The sequence below is a fragment of the Acanthopagrus latus genome, chromosome 12, assembly GCF_904848185.1.
Source record: "Acanthopagrus latus isolate v.2019 chromosome 12, fAcaLat1.1, whole genome shotgun sequence".
Taxonomy (NCBI): Eukaryota; Metazoa; Chordata; class Actinopteri; order Spariformes; family Sparidae; genus Acanthopagrus; species Acanthopagrus latus.
Genome location: NC_051050.1, coordinates 17,262,744 through 17,274,588, shown reverse-complemented (window position 1 = coordinate 17,274,588; position 11,845 = coordinate 17,262,744). Strand labels below are relative to the sequence as shown.

The 11,845-nt window shown below is 42.5% G+C and overlaps 3 long non-coding RNA genes across 3 annotated transcripts; 2 read left to right on the top strand and 1 right to left on the bottom strand.

Moving 5' to 3' along the window:
* The first annotated feature begins 1,726 nt into the window (after positions 1-1,726).
* LOC119030157 lies at positions 1,727-3,598 on the top strand. Its single transcript, XR_005078189.1, has 3 exons — positions 1,727-1,884; positions 3,103-3,214; positions 3,395-3,598. It is a non-coding gene; the product is annotated as an uncharacterized LOC119030157 (long non-coding RNA).
* A 712-nt stretch (positions 3,599-4,310) lies between these two features.
* Positions 4,311-6,905, top strand: LOC119030156. The gene is made up of 4 exons (XR_005078188.1): positions 4,311-4,376; positions 4,993-5,126; positions 5,246-5,409; positions 6,233-6,905. It is a non-coding gene; the product is annotated as an uncharacterized LOC119030156 (long non-coding RNA).
* Positions 6,906-7,785: 880 nt separating this feature from the next.
* LOC119030416 lies at positions 7,786-11,635 on the bottom strand. Its single transcript, XR_005078264.1, has 3 exons — positions 11,504-11,635; positions 8,858-8,966; positions 7,786-8,194 (listed from the first exon to the last, which is right to left on the bottom strand). It is a non-coding gene; the product is annotated as an uncharacterized LOC119030416 (long non-coding RNA).
* Between the last annotated feature and the right edge of the window lie 210 nt (positions 11,636-11,845).

The window sequence follows — 11,845 nt, the reverse complement described above, 5'->3', positions numbered from 1 at the left end:
AGAGTGACTAAGATATTGGTGTGAACTAACTGACCGGATGCTGTTTTCGGAGTCAGTGACCTCCAAACAGAGATTTATGCAGAGCAGGGGAGCGAGGGAGAGGGAGAACAGTGATTCTCATTTGTCCGAGACGTCATTCAAATCGGGGAACGGAGTGACACTTCAATTAACTCCCCGTCCTCAACAAAGTTTACCTTGGTCTTCAGAAAGGCGCAGTATTTCATCTCATCCTGCAGGATTAGCCAATCATATTTCCAATCTCAGACCTGTCACCATGGTGTCGCTGTGCAGCAGCTGGGAGTCGTAATGACAATCTATTCTTCAGGAAGTGAAGAGCTGTTTTTCCCTCCGTTTGCCCAAAGAGAAGCGTCACGTTTTTTCCCCCCTCATTGCTTCCACTCACATCTTCTTCTTCATGATAAATACAGAATTTATCCATCTGTACATCTGCCTGCTTTGACCTGTTGTACGTCTGGTCATCCGTCTATCTGTCCCCTCCATCTGTTATTTATTTATTTTAGACTATTTCTGAAATTACATAGCATTTTCCCACGAACTACACACAAGAGAATTGGGAGATCAAAGGTCCAGTGTGGAGGTGGCTGCCAAAAATGTGAGAAACCGTCTTGATAGCCAGTGTTTGCTTTGTTCTGGGCTACTGAAGAAACACGGTGGGCGGACCAGAGGTTTCCACAGGCCGAGCCGGCTAACTCCCAGTTTAGCCCTCTGCTAACTTGAATAGGAATACGATAAGTCAACTTCTCAATTTACCAAATGTTCTTGGATTGAATGGATCAAACTCTGATAGTCAATTTGTGAGGCTTTTGAGGTAAAATATAATGTATCTACCATTTGAAAGTCGCTTTTTAACAATGTTAGCTCATGGGAACAGTGTATTCTTTCTGTAGATATATAGGGCTTTTTGCAAAGGTAAGGAAAATAAACATCAAGAATATTATACGCAGTTCTGCAAATGATATATTCCCTTTCTGCCCCTTTAATCCTACACACCGGACCTTTAAAAGACGGTCATTTACTCATTCCTCGCATTCCACCTCTGGGCCGGGTCACACCAGAGGTTTGTGTAGGAGACGAAGTCGGCCCTGGACAGCCAGCCGCAGAAAAACCCCTGGCTGAGATCCAAAGACTCCTCCACAGCCTGGAGAAGAGCTGCTCTTTGGATAGACTTTGCTCCGACATCTTCCACTCTCAGGGAGGAGAAGACTCCAGTTAAAGAAATGAGGTTTGAGGAGACACACTGGGGAATCTCAGGGTTTCAGTGGAGCAGCGAGTGGAAACTGACATTGTTCCAGATGTTGTAGCGGGACAGCTCTGGCCAGCGTCACCTCCCTCCGCTTCTGGAGTAATGCACCGAGAGACAACTGAGGAATGCAAGCAGATGTTGAGCATTACTGTATGCAGGCCCGGTCTGGCTTGGTTCGTCCCATGAAGGGCTGACAGAGAGCGACACCGCCTCCACCGCAGCCAAGGACGTCGGCGATGATGCAGTGCGCTCTCTGCTTCCAGAAAAAGACAGTTTATATACATGAGGAGAACTTCACAGCTGTCAAAACATTATTGTAAAGTGCTGCAGAACAGATCGGGATAAGAAGGCCTTCATGCAGCTTTAAACAGATCTCCTCCTTCCCCTCCTGTGCTTCCTCCTCCTCTGGGTGCCGCCCCTCTCCTCTCTCAGGTGCTCCTCATCAGGCAATTAGCCCCGCCACATATTTAAGGGCGGTTTGAGGAGAAGCAGCTCTCTCTCTCTCTCTCTTCCTCAGATAAACAAACAGTTCTGGCTGTTATAGAGTCTTTCCGTCTTTGTCCTCAATCTGTGTTTTGTTTCTTTTTGAGGCTGGAGGTCTGGTTGTCGTGTTCTCACAGGTTTGTTTATTAGTTCAGCTCACGTGTCAATCCTTTTTTTAATGTATTTTTCCTTTTGGCCTCAGGATTCGTATATTTTTTTTTTTTGTCATTTGGGTAATTATCTGTTTTCTTTTTTGCAAAGTTGTTCTTGGGATTGGTGTCCTCTTTACATGTTGCTGGGGACAAGGTAGAGCCGGCTAGCGTGTTTTATTGTGGCCATAACATATGTCAGAAAAATACTTTGTGTGTCAAAGGCAGCAAGCTAAAAATACCAGGGTGTCTTCCTGCATCCGTTTGCAGCATGCAAGTCAGCATGCTGACGATGAAGGTCATTCTAACTTTGAGACAGATGTAATCCACACCAGCTGTAAAGTTAAACCTTAGTGTTGCCACGTCGTGGAGCAGATTTATTTTCCAACTGTGATTTTTGACAGTCTGATCAGAAAACGCTTCTTTGTGTCGTTTTAAATGGGCAAAATATTTTTGTCGTTTAATTCGGAGGACTTGCCAGACTGAGTTGTGAGCAGGAAAAGGATTTTTTAAAAAAACAACCCAAAAAACCAAAACAGCCGAACTAAGCATGAAGATCATCTGGTTGAGCCTGGTTTCATCGCAGAAAATGTTGTTTGCGGTTACTTTACAGAGTCAGTCTGAATCGGAGCATTTTCACACTTGCCATTCACAACCTGTGGTCTATAATTAAAAATATTCCCTCTCTTATTTTCTTTGAAAAAAAATGCCTTCAGTGAGTGAATGTAACAGCAGAGAACAGATGTATGTTGACAATGGCTTTTTCTTTTTGCTCCCTGTCTGCCACCGCCAGCTATTTGTCCCTCATTTCTGCAAAATTAGAACAACTGCTGTGTTATTGTCTCGTTTGTTCCCTCTCCGCTGGTGGTGTCTTTTCATTGCTCTAAAACATATGACCCTTTTCTGTTTTTTTCTTTTCTTTTCTTTTTTGTTTTTTACACATCACACACTCAAATTGGTGATTTCACAATAAAAGCATTTAGTGTGAGGACTTAATGTTGCGCCGTAATGACTGACACTGAGTTTTGTATGTTGAATGACAAAACATACGATCATGCTTGCGGTGTTCTGTTAATACAATCAGCGTCGGGGGCGTAAGCAATTATGGAGAAAGACAAGAATATATTTCTCTGGCGAAATAAACACATTCATTTTTCCCTGTTCTTGTCTTCTCCCCTGCCTTTTGTCTTCTCTCTCCTCTTTCAGTCAGCTGCGTTGTATTCATACCTCTCGTATCAAGAGGCCCTGATTAAATTCATACATTACATCCTATGAAACGTCAATACGAACGCATGGATTCCTTGAAATGCTGCAACAGGTTTGTTCTCCTTCAACTGCTGCGCCTTCTGCATCCAATATTCATCACCTGACAACAAACGGTTCTCCTGCGTTAGATCTGCGTCACATGTGAGACAAGATGATCAAAAAAACCACCGCGAGTCACACACAGATCCAATAACTTTCCTTTTTTTTTTTTCTTTTCTTCATCCGAGTCAAGGTGTCATCCTGTGCCTGCAACACGGGCTCATCCCAGCTGATGCAAACACAAATATGATTCCCTCTGTAGCCTCGTGTGGTGGTGGGACATGACTCTTCCACCACTGCAGCCCCTCAGAATGCGAATCCATGGTCATGAATATAAATTCAACGGCCACATAAAGAAATGAGTCTCAAAACAGGGTCTAATAAGAATATTCATACTGTACAACCAAGGCATGCATGAATAAATATAATTGAGGGACGTGGTGCAAAGGCAGAAAAAGAGGAAATGACAGACAGGAGAGATGCTGAGAGGAGATGGAGAGATGGAGGCGTTGAGGATTTTGAGCTGACAACTGAGCTTAATGATCGAAGAGCGAAGAAAGGAAAAAAATACATCACGCAACAGTTGTTTACTGTTGCAGCGCTCGACCCTGAGCTTCACACGTTGAAGGTTTTTTTTTTTTACTTCCTTACCTTACTTCCCCTTTTCCAACACCTACTTTTAAATCCCATCTCTACCTTTTTCATTATATTGTCTTTTACTGTCTGTGGGGAAAATGCATCAGAAGTAGAGATAGGAATTCTGGCGCTTTGTAGTGAACCACGGCTCCTTCGGCTCCCAAACGGCTTTTCATTTAATGCCACCTCTGGTTCTTACAACTCAGACAAATTAAGCAATACTGTGATACTTATTAGTATGGTATATCAAATAAATTAATCGTTTAATCATACTGAACCTTATAATTTCCGGAATACCATAATCATACATTAGGTTTGGTAAAAAAAAAAAAAAAACCTTAAATAATGTAAAAACATCAAATGTTATGTGTATTTATATCATACATTATATTTAACATATCCACTCCATTGAATTTCCTGTTTTGTGTAGGTTAACGATGAGTAACAGACACAGACAGAAGCAATCGAAATACCTAAGGGCTTCAGTTATCATTTCAGCAGACTGAGAGGCAACTAACAGCAAAAGACAACATGTAAAGGTGACCCAAGAAATAAAGTAGCCTACAACTAGCTAGCTTGTAGCTGCACTATGTAAGAAATTTAGTTGAGAACGTGAAAAGAAAACCGGTTTTGATTTTATGAATTGGGTTGTAAAGATATCTACAGAAGTTAGCATGCTAACCAGCTAGCCTGGCCCACCCTCGCCAGTGCTAGCAGTATAAACACTAACACTCCCCTCGCAGAATGGGCTGTTAGCTGTACGGCTAACTAAGCTAACTAGCTATCTGTAGCGACAGTTAGCAGCAGTTAGTTATTCTGGTGATTTGCTGCCACAACAGGATGCTAATTCTTACATATTGTGCCTTCAACATTCTTAGCCCCATTTCCTCACCTTGAACTAGCCTCATTTGTGACCTCAGCACTGCTTCAGGAAGTCCTTCCTGTTTTTCAGCAGGCAGATTAGCCCTCAAAAGTTTTTTAGATATCACTCTGCTTTCTGTCCAGAATGATAAAACATTTGCTGAAGGCAAAACCAATATTTTAAATCCAATATTTCCACAGGCTCTGCAGCTACCCTGTCTGTTTTTCTTCACTGTTACAGTCTGTTACAAGTGGAGTAAAAGTATTAGATTTAATGTTGGTTTCACCCCCAAGGAAAACCTGTGGCAAACGGAGGCCAACTGAAGGTTGACAAAAATCTTTCGGAGATACAACCGCAGCTGGATAAGACTTGAAAAAGTAAAACTCCAGCACAGGGAAAGCTACGTGACTCAATCTGAATCACCCAGGTGATTGATCAATGTCTGCCTGCCAGTGGCTAATGTTTGCAAGAGAGCTCAAAAGACACAGAATGTCAATATGTCTGCTTTGGAGTTACCTGAAGTTGCATTTTTTGGTCTTTTGGTAGCAACTGACCGCCTCTTCTCAGCTCCAGCCTCTGAGCCAAGACCAGGACCAGGATGTCCACTGTGCACACAAAGACCAGAGTGATATGGACCCTCAACCAAACTGCTGTGAAGATACCAAACAACGTAACAGAGCAATCCCATATCCCGTATTTTCCTTACCAAAGTAATAAGATTACCATAACACTGCTAAGACACATGTTAGCCCAACACTGATCACAGAAAACATGTACAGACCCACTCACATGTCAAATTACGCCATCTCTGAGAAGCAGAACCTGTTTCTAAAGGTTGCATAAGACGCCCGACAGGCAGTCAGCCCTGCTCCTCTGGCGTCTGGGCGGGTGACATGCTCACCACATACTTTCTGTTTCCAACTCACTCTCACACACATACTCAAGTTTGATTTAAATCATTTTCACACATTGGCCACCCGTTAGCAGCGCTTCCGTTTATGAAACGCAGTGCTTCAGACATGCTTCCTGGAGAGGTTACAGGGTCATCAGAGTTCATGTCAAGAGTTTGTAATTGGCAGTCAACTCAGTTCATTCACTAGCGTTATTGAAGGACTCGCATTTTATTATAACAAACTGTGGTGGCTATAAAAAGATATAAGGACATTTCAAATGTTCTTACATGCATTTAACAACTCCTGCTACACCCCAGGTCTGTAACCCTTTTCACCATTCACCCTATTACAGGACACAGTACCACTAAAATTATTTGAAGTTATTTTACAGTAAAGAAGTTACAAAATGTTGCTTTAAAACCGTCCTTATGTCCTCATACACCTTCACTAGTGTGTTGAAAACAACATAAACATGTTTAATGCACTGCTGTGTTAATATCTGTAGCTATATTAAAACCATTTTGCGAGCTGTCTCAGATTAGCCGCCTCTTCATGCTGGGTATCAGTCTTCATCAAGTTTAAGTGCATAAGCTTAACATGGCTGACCTTCCCCTAACTAATGACCCTTGTTATCACACAGGCTCCACACCAGCACTTTACACCAGGGAGACAGTACAAACAACAGCCTCGGTCGACCGGTCTTTCTATCACCACTCCGTAATAGCAGTTACCTTGGCGCGGCCATATCCGTCATCATCATCCGGCATTAATTCATCATAAGGGATGAGGCATTAGAGAAACTGCAGAGGGACTTAACATGGCGGAGCAGTGACAGGGGCTCCCTCTGGTGTGATGAAAGAACACACTGGGAGCTCCATGCTGTGATGGGCAAAATAGTATGTACGTCGCAGATGTGACAAATGATGTTTGGGGAAGTTGAACAGCGTTTAAAAGACGACTGCTGGAGGATGATAGTAATTTCAGAAAGTAAAGTCAGTTTATGATGTTTTAAGAAGTGTGTGAGAGCTGGCTCAGTTTGACTGTTTGGATTATTATCTATGTCAAGTGCATGTTTCTCTCTAATTCCCCCCACAGAAGCTTATTCCTGGTGATGCCTTAAAACAGCATTTAGACCATCATGTTCAGGAAATTTAAGATGTTTCCCGGGTCAGAACTACATACAATTTCAAGGGGAAATAAAGGTTATTATAAAGACTTATTATTGTTTGTCAGAGGTTAGTCAATTGTCACCATGTGCAGTTGTTGATTTTCAGTAAAAAAAAAAAAGTCCTTGAAAAAGCTACTGCATTTAAATAAACCCAGTGGAAAATATACTAAAGTCCTCCACCACACATAAATGTGTGTTGCTTATTGTTGTTTCACAAAGATGTTTGACTCTAAATGTGCAGACTGACATAAGTGCAGTGTTTCCGCCCTGGTTGCCAAGATATAATGTTAGTAATCAAATTTTTTTGCAGTTTGAGTCTGTCTTTTGAGGCACTTGTAATTGTGACACCACCAGCTATTTTTTGAGGGGGTCTCAGGACATTTCCAGCTGTGTTTGTGCCGACCAAAACTGCATTTTATTACACTTTGATTTTGTGACATCACAACATGCCTGGAGGCCAATCACGGCCCATGGTGCAATTTATGCAAGTGTGATGTTAAACTTGAAGCCTTAGTGCACATACACAGGTGGGCAGTCCCTGCTCAAACCTGTGAGAGCTGACCAATCAGATCAAATTCGTCTTTTCAGGAGGTTGGGCCTTAAAGAGACAGTCACTAATATGGAGCGTTCAGACAGAAGGTGATCGAAGGTGCTGCAGTAATGGACATTATGAAGAAGCATGCAGACATTTCGTAGTAGACACCCAAAATAAAAGGATGAACCTGAAAATGAGCATAATATGGGGCCTTAAAAATTAAAAATAGTCACATAATCACATATTTTAAATGAGGGAAGAGGAGAGGATGTCATTTTAAGAATTTATAAATTGTAATTAAAGTTTTTTGTGTAAAAAATCATATCAGACACTATTCATTATTCCAAGCAGAGTATTTTAATATTTCTTTAAACATGTCCAGAGGGGATTTTTTTAATAGACCTTCTTTCCGGTGCCTGTCAGAGGCACCACTCAACAAGAAATTCACCTTCCCATATTTAGTCAGTGCTGCCATGTTACAGGTGTAGAGGGTTAATTTTCTGGTAATCCATAAACTGAAAAGGACAAAATGCATGATAACTATAAGCTTTTTGTCACTGTGATGCTTTAGTTTACAGTAAGTAGCATGTTAAGAGTAACCGTGGTAGGTGTACAGACAGTTCCATAGGGGCTTGTGAAGAGGAGGTGCCGTCTCCCACAGGAAGAGTTTCAGAGCAGATGGTTGCCTGGGTGTGCAGGCTCGGTGGCAATCCTTCTTGCCCTTTTTTTGTGTGTGTGTGTCACCCTGGCATCACGCAGCTCCTCCGTGGAGGGCAGCTGACAGCCATTCACCCACTCATCAGTGCAGCCACCATGCTGGAGTTTGTCCTCGGTGTAGGAGGAGGCAGATTAGAACCAGATTGTGGTGCAGGATTTGAGGATGTTTTCAAACCATTGGTCTGTAAAAGAGGAGAAGAGTTGGTCACTCCCAGATGTTGTTTAAACGTTCTTTGTTTTAATTATCTTTTTCAATTTGGTGAGAGATATTTAGATTTTTTGATACTGTTCTGCAATAATCCCAGATTAATTCCAATGGCAATTTTGTTAAAGTCGGTTTAGAGCTGTATAACTGAGACAAGCTATGGTTTAAGGTTCAGAGACGGCAAATGAAAATACAAGCACCTATTGCAGGTGTGTTACAGGACAAGTCTGTTTCATTCATGACAGCTGAATGTTTATTTACATAGTAAAATGTTCACTGCCTGACATATTTGTGCCTGGCAACTGCGTGATTAAAGCTGCTACAAGGTACTTTCAGGTTTTGCTGATTCTTGCGCCACCTGTGGACAAAACTGGTATGCATTATAAATACATATGTCTATGAAGCAAAAAGTAAGTAATACTATATTTATGTTGGTCATATAAAGACTTCTGTATTTAATTGAGACTTTCATAACCACTTAAAAGTTTGTTGTAGTTCATTTAATGTTGGGGGAATATCAATGTCTAGGCAAACAAGCAATAGACACGGCCTAGTTACTTTCAGGAAACTAAAAGTTCTGGATAATGTCAGGGAAATTTGTAGTTGCAACTGTTAAAAAGGTGAATAAAGTTCTTTGTACCGTTGCGGTCTATTTCCAAGACCTTCCTTCCTGCATTGTTGCCATTGGATGGAAATTCTGCGGAGTGAGATTCGTTGGGATCCTGGGCTGAGCCAAAACTCTATCTTGTCTAGGCGAGAGACAACACATCATGATATCACACATCAAAACAACACACATCACCGTTCCCAAAACAACATGGCCTCTGCAGTGTACCAGCGACAGGCGCGACGGACCTTCATTGTACACTCGCGGTTTGGTTAGGTTTAGTCGAGAAAACTGCTTGATTGGTCAGTGCTTATGTTACTTGAGTTACATGTCTTCAAAACTATTCGGATAATGAGGTGCCTTGGTTGTTCTCGTGGTAGAGCACACGCCCCGTGTATGGAGGCCAAGTCCGCACCAGTGGCCCAGATTAAATTCCATCCTGTGGCTCTTGAGGCAGATTATTTCCTCTCTCCCCTGTTTCCTGTCAATCTTTATTTGTTGCTGTGTCCTGAAAATACCATCTTAAAAAATAATTATAAGTGAATGTGTAGAACCCATTTGTTCAGTTCTTGAACGAGCCCACCTACGGAAACTGCAGCCCTGCCTGGTTGTATCCACACTCTTCTGACCTTTTTGGCTGAACCTCCTCACAAACCAGAGGTCTGGCAACACTGCAGGAATTTAAGTTACAGAAAGTTATTCAGGGTTCACTCGCCGATGATCGAGGGTTAATGGCCAGACTGAGGGATTCAAAAGATCCAACAATCACCACAACTTAGAATTTTATCACCTCCAGGTTGTTGGCAGCACTTCCTACACGCAACATTCCTCAAGGTCAGATCTCCACATGTTGATCCGTCTCCATCACATTATACCAACACCTGTTTCCTCTGCAGACATTTCCTTTTGTGTCATGTTGTACTTCCTCTTCCTGTTCTCATCATTCCTCCTCCAAATCCAGTCCTTATTCTTCATCACTTTCCATTTCCTTCCTCTGTAAACTCTTCCCTTTGAAGACTCGACGTGTCTTAGTGTCTCCGCAGACAGAGTCACACTTGACCTGTGCAGCGGTTCTACGGCTCCCTCCGAATGCCTGAAAGCATTATTAGTTCAGCAAATATTGATGTTAGTACATCATGAAAAGCATGGGCTCTCTCAACCTCTGTGTCTCTCCTTTTTTCCTTTCCATTTCTGTCTGGTTTCTAATGTATTCTACCCCTCTGGTGGCCTCTAGCCAGCCTCTCTCTTATGTTCTCTAACAATGGCGACGGAGGAGGTCACTTGATGCCTCTCCTAAGCTCGACTCTGCTCTCCTCATATTCCCTAATATGCTGTGTTCCCCTCTCTCCTTTCTTCTGCTCTCCTCTCCTCCCCTCCCCTTTTCGTCTTCTCCCCAGCCCTCTGGGTGAGGTTGTCCTACCAGGATGTAACTAAGATCTCTCTCTCTCTCTCTCTCTCTCTCTCTCTCTCTCTCTTTCTGTCTCCCCCTCTCTCTCGCTGTCTCGCCCTCGCTCTCTCGGGAGAAAAGAAAGAGCTGACACGAGGCACATTACAGCAGGCAGGTTCTTCAGAGGACAATTTGACTCTTGGACGTACAGAGAAAAACATCAGGAATGTGCGGTTCATCGAAGGCAGATGGCACAAACACATGCAGACCCATCATATGTAGCGCTGTACACAAGAAATACACAACTTCACTTCATGGCCAAACGTTTCAAATTATTACATCCATATGTGATCACTGAAGATCAGATTTTGTGAGCGTGAAATAGATTCCGATCTACAAGATTTTTCACAAGGTTTTTGGAAGCCGGCTGCAGGGATTTTTCTCCCATCTAGCCACATGAACGTTAGTGGAGTTGGATGCTGATGTTCAGCCACAAGCTCTGGCTCGAATTTGGAGTTCCATGTCGTTCAAATCCTGTGCAATAGGGTTGAGTGCAGGACAGCCAAGGTCTTCCGAAGCCAGTAATGACAACATTCAAGGCCAAGTCGTGCAGCAAATTGGTCGGATCCTCTGAAGGGATAAACACACATTGTCTCATCAGATTCTGGATTCATCTTCACTCATGTTTATCACCCTGACTGCAGCAGCAATCCTGGCCGAGGAGGAGACACCCAACAACGGAGGAGATGACCGTCAATGTCGGGCATTTGTGTACTGTAATACTGACTGTGGACTGGAGCTGGAGTGGAAATGCACTTTACTGCACCACCATAGCATTACAGAGAGGAGAGGTTAAAAAGAGGAATGAGAACCAGGGGCGAATAAACACTCAAACTCGTCTGAGTAAAGCATGGTGAAAATTTGCTTCACTGGTGGTGATCACACCATTAAACAACCATCACTGCTGATGAAAATATATCTGATGTAACTGAGGCACAAGTGATCACAAACAAGCCAGTGTCTAAAAGTCCTGTTCACATTACGTTTAGTCTCTTTAATCCACTTCCCTCCTCACACTTTGCTATGCAAATTATAGCAAAGGGCCACCAAATGAAAGGCCACACTACCTTGAGTTAGAACAGTACACAGCCCAACAAAATGAGGAAGTGTAGTCATAGATACAGTTAGATGTTTTTAAAGCAGATTTCTCACATTATTGTATCTTTAAAGGCAGAGATCTGGGACAGAAGGTGAGACTTTGCATCCTAAACTAGTGTCTCAACCACTCTTACCTGCACAGGGTTTTTTCTTTGGCAAATTTCCCCCGAACCTTCACCAAATTGTTGCAAGAGGCAGATATTGTTGAAAGCAACACAACTGTTAAATTCAGGCTTTTGCAGAATCATCCACCAACAACATTCTTGTCTGACAAAAGGGTTAGTTCAGTGTGCCAAAGCCGGGGAAACTATTTCTTATGGACCCCAAAAGGGGCTTTCCTACATTTTTCCAAAAGGTTGGAAGCACTTTGTGGTCTAGGGTATCTTTGTATGCTTCTGCAGAAAGAATTCCCTTAATCGATCCTAACACTTACAGTCTTATAGATAGATCTTCAACCTTTAGTTAAGCAAAGATTT